The sequence below is a fragment of the Diceros bicornis genome, chromosome 11 (assembly GCF_020826845.1).
Source record: "Diceros bicornis minor isolate mBicDic1 chromosome 11, mDicBic1.mat.cur, whole genome shotgun sequence".
In the NCBI taxonomy this organism is placed as follows: domain Eukaryota; kingdom Metazoa; phylum Chordata; class Mammalia; order Perissodactyla; family Rhinocerotidae; genus Diceros; species Diceros bicornis.
The window spans coordinates 41,630,245-41,638,165 of NC_080750.1; the positions used below are offsets into that span (position 1 = coordinate 41,630,245).

General features: G+C 42.6%; 1 pseudogene; it reads right to left on the reverse strand.

The window, feature by feature from the left end:
* Positions 1-4,093: 4,093 nt before the first annotated feature.
* On the reverse strand, positions 4,094-4,595 carry LOC131411185 (large ribosomal subunit protein eL21-like; annotated as a pseudogene).
* Positions 4,596-7,921: the final 3,326 nt, after the last annotated feature.

Sequence of the window (7,921 nt, forward strand, 5' to 3'; positions counted from 1 at the left end):
TCTGCTATCAGGTAGGGCGTAAGAGCTCCCCCTTTTGGCCTCCAGACTCCAACTTAATGAGGTTTCTGTTTATTAATTTGTCAGGTCTCTACTGTTTGGTAAAGGAGCCTACTTTTCCCTGCCTCTCACCCACCCCCTTCACCATCGCCACCTCCCAGCCAGCCTCTATGTTCAGGGCATGCTCTGCTCCTTCCAGGACAAGGGAAGAGGAGTTACAGGAATCCCAACTTAGAAGTCAGGAAACATTTTCTTATAGAAAAGCATTGTTATACTTGGTGGTTAGGGTCTTTAGTAAAATCACTTATGCGTAAATAGGCTTCTTTGGCCATATCTGGAAATCCTAAACCAACCAGTCCAAAATTGTTTTTATGGGAAACTATGTTCCAAGTGCCTAACAACTGACTTAGAAATGAACTGTTGGAATGCAACTCGTTTGGAGACTGCCTGTAGGTCAACATTCATAACTCATTGTCAATGAAAAAGGAAATGACATTTATTCTGCTATTACTGAAACATACTGCCCATATATTTCTGTAACTGTTCCTTGAGGACACCACGTATCAAGAGTTATTTAAAATAGCAGCTACATAAACTCATCAGATTGAATTGATATTCTGGGTCTAATTATATTTGAGCTACTAACTTCCAGCAGCTCCAATGTGCTCGTTAGGTGTCTTTTAGACATTTTTAGAATTTAATATTCTTAGGATGGCAGAAAGAGCCTTTCCTTTTGCAGCGCTCCCCTTGTGGTTATATAACTGCTGTGCTGAAGCAACGTGCTCCCTCCCCTTTCCCCTGCGGAGGCTTCTCTGCCCTTGTATGGTAACTGTTTCACAGCAGTTCTTGGTTCTGAAGTAAGCAAGTCGAACCCTTATTAGGATCCAAGCTTAAAAGCTAAACAGCTCAGGGGCTAAGATTAAGAATCTCCTGTGTGTAGAATCTGGTAGATACTCTATGGATCAACTAAATTGGATTTGGGACAAAGTTGTTCAGGGAAGAAAAGGTATGCATATAAATGATCTGTATGATGTTGTTGTCCTAAACAAAAAAAACAATTACTTGCCCCGTTTTAAATTCATCCTAAGTCCCAAGAAAGCATTGTTCTAACTCGCTTATGTTTCTATTTTGTGTAATTACCACAAAGAGCATCAGGTACGTGTTTTCTTTCCTTTTTCTTCTCTTTCTTATGTCCTTATGTATGTGGAGAAAAGCAACTTCCATGTACTCTTTGCTATTTGTTCCAGGTCTATACTCAGTCCCTGAGTTACTCACCCTCCCTTTTAGTAACTCAGTCCCTGAGTTACTCACCCTCCCTTTTAAATTAGTTTCTCTAAGAGGGAGAAGAAAAGAGCAGAACTAGGCAGAGTGTTAATTCTCTCTTTCCACCCCCTTGACAAAGCCACTTCTCAAGAAGGGTAGGATATAAGCATTTAACATATCATGATAAGGCTTATGAAGATACCTCACCCAGAGTGTTTGCCTTGTTCTAAGGGATAGTTGTAACTTTTTGAGAATTAGGGAAATTAAGCAAGCTGAAACGTTTTTTTCTACAGAAGAAATTCTTGGCACACCAGAGATCTCCAGTCACTTACGAAATGCCTCCTTTACACCATTCACAAAGATGAACGACAAGTCCAAGTCCTGAACATAATCAATCTTGGTGCAGAAACAGAAACGGAAATAGGTAGTTACATATCAATAAGTGCTGTAGTAAAGCTTTTCCCTGGGTGCTGGGGAGTCCAGGTGAAAGAGTGACATCCGGGGGGGCTCAAAAGGTCTTACAGAGAAATAAGTGGTTAATCGGGGCGAGTCTTAGAGGTAAGATGTTCTGGAGCAGGAAAGAACACGAGAAAGGCCAGAGGTGCCCTGAGAGATGGTCTGCGGATCCTCCTAGGCTCCCCAAGTCTTAGGAAGTAAGTGTAGGGGTGAATGTTGGTACTTTAATTCATTCCTGCGTTTAACAAATATTTATTGGCACTTAGTAGGTGCTGGTGGTTACAGTGGTAAAAAAGTTCTCATGAGATTATGGCCTAGTGTGGAAGACATTGAACAAAAAACTATACATATGGGGCCGACCCTGTGGCTTAGCGGTTAAGTGCGCGCGCTCCGCTACTAGCGGCCCGGGTTCAGATCCCGGGCACGCACCAACGCTCCGCTTCTCCGGCCATGCTGAGGCCGCGTCCCACATACAGCAACTAGAAGGATGTGCAACTACGACATACAACTATCTACTAGGGCTTTGGGGGAAAAAAAAAGGAGGAGGATTGGCAATAGATGTTAGCTCAGAGCCGGTCTTCCTCAGCAAAAATAGAAGGATTAGCATGGATGTTAGCTCAGGGCTGATCTTTCTCACAAAAAAAAAAAAAAAAAACAACACTATACATATATAATAGCAATTGTACTAAGTACCATGATTGAAAAAGGAAGGTGCTAAGAGTTTAAACCAGGGACCTTTTGAATTGGAGTTGGATAGTGTGCGGAGGAGGGGGTGTTAGGGAAGAAAACATTAAAACTGAGACCTAAAGCTTCATGGAGCCAGAGGGGACAGCGTGTGTGATTTCCCATGGGAAAAAACCTGGCTTCGAAGGAGGAGGGGAGAGTCAGTGAGACAGAGCCCCATGCCAGGAAAGGCAGTAGGTTGTAGGGAGACCAGAGAAGCAGATGCTTCAGAGATTGGAGGAACTGTCACAGATTTTGGACTCTGTGGACAACGGGAAGCCGTTGAGTGGTTTAAGCAAAAGAATTAACATGATTAGACCTGTATTTTTAAAAATCACTCTGACTGCTGTATAGAGTAGTGGCCACTGAACTTTTAAAATCGTGTACCTCTATCAATAAAACATTTTAAACCTACAAACCAATACAGGGATGTTTATTATTACACAATATTACATACATTATAAAATACCGAAAAATAGTCATTTTAAAGGATGAGATAAATGGAAGTTCTAAGATTTTCTTCCCACAGCCCATCAGCTCATCCTGTAGGGGCAGGTCTCACCTGGGAGGCTACTGCTGAGGACTGTGGAGGGAGGGCAAGACTGGGAGTGGGGAGCCAGCTTATGTTTATTGTAATAATCCAGGGAAGAAGTGGTGTGGGCGTGGATTAGGACAAAGAAGGAGAGAAGTGGACAGATTTTAAACATATTTTACAGGTTGAATAGAGAAGACTTGATGACTGGCTGGATGGGATGGAGGTGGGCATGGGGGGTGAGAAAGAAGACTATGTTAAAAGTGACTCCCAGTTTCTGGTTTGAGTGATTTCTCAAATGATGGTGTCAACTTACCCTTCAAATGCAGTTGAATAAAAAGGTCTGCCGTTTAAATTTTGGAGGAAAAAAAAAGAAAGGAAGAACTCTTTACAGTCATTTTAGCAGTGTGTGTGCGTGTGTGTGTTTTAATTTTTTATTTTTGTGCGAGGAATTACCTCCAGCTGTCAAGTTTTCTGTTCTCATCTTTTATTTCTCTCAGGGTAAGAAATTCCCATAGAAAGCCAAGATTTCTAAGGCCCCACCTTTCTATCTGTTGCTCACTCTCTTGCTCTCTTTCTGGTACTGAATACTCTCTGGGTTGTAAAAATTCAGGAATACTTTTATTCTTTGCAATTTTGATTGTGATGCATATAAAAATTATATATATATAAATTAGGACTCTTCCTTTTTCCCACTGATCCCTTTGATGACCCTTCTCTTAGTCCATTTTCAGAACCACTGAGTCTATTTCTCAGCATGTAGAACACTGAAAGTAATGCTATTCACAGATTTTGACAAAAATAAAAAACCTGGAGGAGTTATGGTTATTCTGATACGTGGACGGCAGGCATCTATTGCAGACCTCCAGAGAACTAGCTGGGAATCCCCTCAGTAAGTAAGCCCTCGGCTCAGTACTTCTCTGCAGGCAAATGCCAGCTGCAGCTACTTTTAAAATTCTTTTAAAAACCACGACCACTTGTTGTGATTATGAGGATCCAAAAAGATAATGGATATGGAGCATTCTCTAAACTGAAAGTTCATATGTGAATGTACGTTAACATATTTAAAACAAATTTTTTTTTTTTTTTTTTTACAGTCCAGAGGTCTTTTTTTTTTTTCACCTATCGTGCCATGAATTCATAGGGAGTGGGTTCCAGCAGCTCAGGCTCCTTTCCATTGGTTCTCACTCAGTGTGCTTCTCCGGGCGGAGCTGTCTGGCGCTTCAGCTGAACCCAAGTACCTTTCTCTTTGGCTTCCTTCTTTTTTCTGATCATTTTCCTTCACATGTTTCAGGAAGATATCTTGGCTCTTAGAATGCTTGATATGCTCAGTACGTACATTAATTCTCTTGGCAGGAATCTTGCCCTTGTTTGTTTACAACAGTGCCAACAGCGTGCTGGGTGACACTGTAGACTCTTCCAGTTTTGCCACAGTAACATTTGTGGGGCATCCCTTTTTGAACAGTGCCCATTCCCTTGATGTCTACAATATCACCTTTCTTGTAGATTCCCATGTGTGTAGCCAAAGGAACAACTCCATGTTTTCTAAAAGGCCTAGAGAACATACAGCAGGTGCCTCTCCTCTTTCCCTTTGTGTTGGTCATTTTGGCAGATTACTGGAAGATGGCGGTTCTGGCCAAAAGGCTAAAACAAAATTATTTTTAAGTGCTCCTGAAACAGCAGCTTATATAGAAACTGAGTAAGTCAATGAATGAAATGTGAGAAGCTGTCATAGCCCCAGCCCTGTGCCATAATTAAAAGTCTGCTTGAATGATTTTGAGTTAGAAATGATTTTTAGGATGGAAGCAGGATGATTCTCCTAGATGCGTACTGACTAAAACTAGGTTTTCTCTACCCTGTTAGATGTTTGTAATTACTTTTGCTTCACTTTCTTAGTTATAAAAATTAGTAAGCAAGCCACAGATTTGGGTCTGTTCAGTGGTCCTAAAGGATAGGAGGAATATTATCTACAAATTTCAAAATGCCTTGTTAATTTTCTCCAGAAAAGAGAGTTTGAATAACTCTTGAACTAATGTTAGAAAAAGGCAACTTTTTTCTCTACATATGCAAGTTTATATCAAGACTTGACAACTACTTTGGAGAGAGAAGGGTTTTCTTTAATCAGTTAGATAGCTAAAAATCATTTGTAACTGTCACATTCATCATTCGTGTTCAAAAACTGTTGCTGCAAAGGTGACCTGAAGGTATAGTTGAGGTCCTCTTTACCTTCATTTTTCAGATGTGGCCTTGCACTCGCTATTTCAGTAGCAGCTCTGGAAAGCAGAAATCTTGACTTTTTTTTTTTCCAAAGGCCTGAGCTCTAGAAAGGGTGGTAGATTCCTGGTTATAGGTAAACTATTGGTTTAAAGGCAAGATTGGGGTGAGGGGAGGATTAGGGGCATAGTAAAAATATCTTGGCCAAAAACATGGAGGGACGATTTCCCTGCTATTAGAAAGAAATTCCTCTAGGCTGGGAGGAAGAGGAAAGAGGGCAAAAGCTGGGAGTCCTAAGAGTTGAGAGGACCTGTGCACTTCTTAGCTGCACTGCTAAGGAGAAGGCAAGACCTCAGAGAGAAATGGCTATCAAGTGTGTAGATGGGCCAGGCTTCCCATGTCCCAAACATGGCACTGGAGCAGCCAAGTCCATGGAACCACTGGACCTTAGTGGACATCTTTGCAGCACGTAACTTCTGCGAGCAGAGGACCAGACACACAAGCCCTTGATACTGTGTAAGACCCCAGAGCCGCGGCACAATCTTGGGAAATGGGGAGAAGAGAGCCTCAAAAAGGGCTGAGGTTAAATTTCTCATCTTGCAGGATGGGACCTTGAAATGGAAGAGAAGTTGACATAGAAAATAAAATTCTATTTCTTACAAAAATGAGTTTGTGAACTGAGATTTATAACCACTACAGAGAGCAAACTTTTTCTGTATAAAGTGCAGAAAGACGCTTCATTTTAGCGTGTCCATGCAATTATACACATTCCAGAATAGTAGGATGTGAATGAGTGAGGGTTAACCATGCCAGCACTCTAAAATGAAAAGATACGGTGGAGAACGTTCTCAGTGTCAAGTCAGAGCCATTGAAACAGAGTCAACTGAGACAGGACTTAGAAGCTTTCACAGGATTGGAATTTTGGCAGGTAGCAAAGGGCCTGATGACATTTTAGGTTTCAGAGGCAGCTCACCCAATAAAACTCTTTCATTTCTATTTTTCCAAAAAGACATCACTGAGTGAAATGGAGACCTGTAGCTCCAAGAAACAGTGAGAGGTAAAGCTTTCCCTGTGAAATCCCTTTGACCAGCCAGAGCATGCCCCAGGATGTCACATGCACAGAGGGGGTCATCCCCCCTTTGCTCTGGATGGCTGGTGGTACCTAGCAAATGAAAGCAGCCAGAAGACAGCCCTGACTCCTTACGCAATGTCTGTGCTGTGAAAAGGGCCAGGCACAGCCAACCGGGACGCAAATATGAAGGGTACCATTGAAAGCAGAGCGTTGTGTTTGGTATAGAAAGGGCCTGCCAAGACCTTGGGGTCAATGGAATTCAAGATGTGAGGACAAAGGAAGTAGCAATAGGAGGGGTGGGGACAAGCCCAGAAGAGGCAGCAGGGGAGAAATGAAAGGGAAATGACAGGGAAGGGAGAGGAGAAAGCATCACCACCACATGGGGATTTCTGACGGGAGGGGAAGTGAGAACTATAGAAATAGAAAGAGGAACTCGGAGGGCTTTATTTCCCAGTGTGCTTCCCCACCCCCTCCCCCCAAAGAAGCAACCATATTAGGGGACAGACATGCAGGAAATGTCCTTTTGCACCTCAGCCCCTGATTTTATGACTGGCTAAGATGCCAGCTCTTTAATATGTCATTGCCTAGGTTGGAATGGAATGAGGGATGTTCCCAGAGTGGAATGTGGCCTCTTTGCATTCAGAAGAGGAATGAAGTTCCCAACCAACTTTGATGCTAATACTTTAAAAAGAAGAAAAAAAGATCGCAGACTGTCACTTTTTATGTGGTGTTCACAAGGGTGGGAAAGTAGGAGGAAAGCAACGTCTTCCAAGAAGTTATTTTATCAAGCGTTTGATCAGCTCTTGCTCAAGGCTAATTGTAAAAATAATTGTGCACCTCTACCTGCAGCAGGCAGCTCACAAACTGCAGGCGTGATTGAGAAAGTCACCGTCAAGTTCCCGGTTGCGGTTCAAAAGATATTTACTGCAAGCTAGACCAAATTTATGAGTCTCGCACTATGTTTTGGGAACCAGACTTAGATTGCACCATGTTAAAACATCTAGAAAGGAGCCAGCATGGAGAACTGTCACCAGATGAGGGCCTACACTTTTTAAAAAATGTTTTGAATTGTGATTAAATGTACATAACATCAAATTTACCATTTTAACCATTTTTAAGTGTACAGGTCTGTAGCATTAAGTACATTCACATTGTTGTGCAACCATCACCACCATCCATTTCCACAACTTTTTTCATCTTCCCAAACTGAGACTCTGCACCTATTCAACAATTTCTCCCATCTCTCCCCACTCCACCCCCACCCCACCCCACCCCTCACGCCACCTCCCACCCCACCCTCACCCCCGGCAACCACACCATTCTACTCTCTGTGTCTATGAACTGACTATTCTAGGTACCTCATGTAAGTGGAATCATACAGTGTCCTTTTGTGACTGGCTTATTTAGTTTAGTATAATGTGCATCCATATTGTAGCATGTGTCAGAGTTGCCTTCCTTTCTAAAGCTGGATGGGCCTATACAGTTTTTTGTGTGTGTGAGGAAGATCAGCCCTGAGCTAACATCTGTTGCCAATCCTCCTCTTTTTGCTGGGGAAGATTGGCCCTGGGCTAACATCCATGCCCATCTTCCTCCACTTTATATGGGACCCCGCCACTGCATGGCTTGACAAGCGGTGCATGGGTCTGCGCCCGGGATCCAAACTT